We start from the raw sequence: 3,848 nt of genomic DNA, 5'->3' as shown, positions 1-3,848 counted from the left end.
GCTTCATGCTCCTCCTATTTTTCAGACCGTTTCATTCTCCTCAAGTTTTTGACACCTGTTGAAGCTCTTCACATTTTTCACACCATTTCAGGCTCTTCACGATTTTCAACACCGCTTCATGATCCTCCTATTTTTCAGTCCGTTTCATGCTCTTCCTATTTTTCAGACCGTTTCATGCTCCTCCTATTTTTCAGACCGTTTCCTTCTCCTCATATATTTGACACATTTTGAAGCTCTTCCTATTTTTCCACACCTTTTCAGTCTCTTCATGTTTTTCCACACCGTTTAATGCTCCTCCTATTTTCAGACCGTTTAATGCTCCTCATAATTTTGACACCTTTTTAAGCTCTTCATATGTTTCACCCCTTTTCAGGCTCTTCATGTTTTTGAACACCGCTTCATGCTCCTGCTATTTTTCAGACCGTTTCATGCTCATCTCATTTGACAGCTTTGAAGCTCTTCATATTTTTCACACCTTTTTAAGCTATTCATATTTTTCACACATTTTCAGGCTCTTCATATTTTTCAACACCGCTTCTTGCTCCTCCTATTTTTTAGACCGTTTCATGCTCCTCATATTTTGACACGTTTTGAAGCTCTTCATATTTTTCACACCTTTTCAGGCTCTTCATGTTTTTGAACACCGTTTCATGCTCCGCCTATTTTTCAGACCGTTTCATTCTCCTCATATTTTTGACACCTTTTGAAGCTCTTCATATTTTTCACACCTTTTGAAGCTCTTCATATTTTTCACACCTTTTCAGGCTCTTCATGTTTTTCAACACCGCTTCATGCTCCGCCTATTTTTCAGACCGTTTCATTCTCCTCATATTTTTGACACCTTTTGAAGCTCTTCATATTTTTCACACCTTTTGAAGCTCTTCATATTTTTCACACCTTTTCAGGCTCTTCATGTTTTTCAACACCGCTTCATGCTCCTGCTATTTTACAGACCATTTCATACTCCTCATATTTTTGACATTTTTTAAGGCTCTTCATATTTTTCACACCTTTTCAGGCTCTTCATGTTTTTGAACACGGTTTCATGATCCTCCTATTTTTCAGAAAGTTTCATGCTCCTCATATTTTTGACACCTTTTAAACCTCTTCATATTTTTCACACCTTTTCAGGCTCTTCATGTTTTTCAACACCGGTTCATGCTCCTCCTCTTTTTCAGAAAGTTTCATGCTCCTCATATTTTTGAAACCTTTTGACGCTGTTCATATTTTTCTCACATTTTCTGGCTCTTCCTGTTTTTCAACACCATTTCATGCTCCTCTTATTTTTCAGACCGTTTCATGTTGCTCCTATTTTTCAGACCGTTTCATGATCTTAATATTTTTGAAACCTTTTGAAGCTCTTCATATTTTTCACACCTTTTCAAGCTCTTCAAGATTTTCAACATCGCTTCATGCTCCTCCTTTTTTTCAGACCGTTTCATGCTCATCTCATTTTTGACAGCTTTTGAAGCTCTTCATATTTTTCACACCTTTTCAGGCTCTTCATGTTTTTGAACACCGCTTCATGCTCCTCCTTTTTTTCAGACCGTTTCTTTTTCCTCTTATATTTGACACTTTTTGAAGCTCTTCATATTTTTCACACCTTTTCAGGCTCTTCATGTTTTTGAACACCGATCCATGCTCCTCCTATTTTTCAGACCGTTTCATGCTCCTCATATTTTTCACACCTTTTGAAGCTCTTCATATTTTTCACACCTTTTCAGGCTCTTCAGGTTTTTCAGCTCCACTTCATGCTCCTCCTATATTTCAGACCGTTTCATGCTGCTCAAATTTTCTACACCTTTTCAAGCTCTTCATATTTTTCACACCTTTTCAGGCTCTTCATGTTTTTGAACACAGCTTCATGCTCCTCCTATTTTTCAGATCGTTTCATGCTCCTCCTATTTTCCGACCGTTTCTTGCTCCTCATACTTTTGACACTTTTTGAAGCTCTTCATATTTTTCACACCTTTTCTGGCTCTTCATGTTTTTGAACACAGCTTCATGCTCCTCCAATTTTTCAGACCGTTTCATGCTCGTCATATTTTTCACACCTTTTAAAGCTCTTCATATTTTTCTCACCTTTTCAGGCTCTTCATGTTTTTCAGCACCAGTTCATGCTCCTCCTATTTTTCAGACCGTTTCATGCTCATCTCATTTTTTACACCTTTTGAAGCTCTTCATATTTTTCACACCTTTTCAGGCTCTTCATGTTTTTCAACACAGCTTCATGCTCCTCCTATTTTTCAGATCGTTTCATGCTACTCCTATTTTTCAGACCGTTTCTTGCTCCTCATATTTTTGACACTTTTTGAAGCTCTTCATATTTTACACACCATTTGAGGCTCTTCATGTTTTTCAACACCGCTTCATGCTCCTCCTATTTTTCAGACCGTTTCATGCTCCTCATGTATATCACACCTTTGGAAGCTCTTCATAATGTTCACACCTTTTCAGGCTCTTCATATTTTTCAACACCGTTTCATGCTCCCCCAATTTTTTAGACCGTTCCATGCTCCTCATATTTTTGACACCTTTTGAATCTCTTCATATATTTCACACCTTTTCAGGGTCTTCATGTTTTTCAACACTGCTTCATGCTCCTCCAATTTTCAGACCGTTTCATGCTCCTCATATTTTTGACACGATTTGAAGGTCTTCATATTTTTCACACCTTTTCAGGGTCTTCATGTTTTTCTACACCGCTTCATGCTCCTCCTATTTTTGACACCTTTTGAAGCTGTTCATATATGGCACACCTTTTCAGGCGTTTCATGTTTTTGACCACCGTTTTATGCTCCTCATATTTTGACAGGTTTTGATGCTGTTCATATTTTTCACAGCTTTTCAGGCTCTTCATGTTTTTCAACACCACTTCATGCTCCTCCTATTTTTCAGACCGTTTCCTGCTCCTCATAGTTTTGACACATTGGAAGCTCTTCATATTTTACACACCATTTGAGGCTCTTCATGTTTTTCAACACCGCTTCATGCTCCTCCTATTTTTCAGACCGTTTCATGCTCCTCATGTATATCACACCTTTGGAAGCTCTTCATAATGTTCACACCTTTTCAGGCTCTTCATATTTTTCAACATCGTTTCATGCTCCCCCAATTTTTCAGACCGTTCCATGCTCCTCATATTTTTGACACCTTTTGAAGCTCTTCATATTTTTCACTTCTTTTCAGGCTCTTCATGTTTTTCAACACCGATTCATGCTCCTCCTATTTTTCAGATCGTTTCATGCTCCTCTCTTTTCTGACACATTTTGAAGCTTTTCAAATATTTCACACATTTTCAGGCTCTTCATATTTTTCAACACAACTTCATGCTCCCCCTGTTTTTCAGACCGTTTCATGCTCATCTCATTTTTAAGATCTTGTCAAACTCTTAATATTTTTCCCAGCTTTTGAACCTCTTCATATTTTCCACACATTTTCAGGCTCTTCAGGTCTTTCAATACCGCTTCTTGCTGCTCCTAATTTTCAGACCGTTTCATGCTCCTCATATTTTTGACACATTTTGAAGCTCTTCATATTTTTCACACCTTTTCAGGCTCTTCATATTTTTGAACACCGCTTCATGCTCCTCCTATTTTTGACACCTTTTGAAGCTCTTCATATTTTTCACACATTTTCAGGCTCTTCTTGTTTTTGAACACCGCTTCATGCTCCTCCTATTTTTCAGACCGTTTCATGCTCCTCATATTTTTCACATCTTTTGAAGCTCTTCATATTTTTCACACCTTTTCAGGCTCTTCATGTTTTTCAAAACCGCTTCATGCTCCTCCTATTTTCCAGACCGTTTCATGCTCCTCATTTTTTTCACACCTTTTGAAGCTCTTCAT

Source organism: Dama dama, unplaced genomic scaffold (assembly GCF_033118175.1).
Source record: "Dama dama isolate Ldn47 unplaced genomic scaffold, ASM3311817v1 ptg000180l, whole genome shotgun sequence".
Lineage (NCBI taxonomy): Eukaryota > Metazoa > Chordata > Mammalia > Artiodactyla > Cervidae > Dama > Dama dama.
This window is presented reverse-complemented; position numbering follows the sequence as displayed.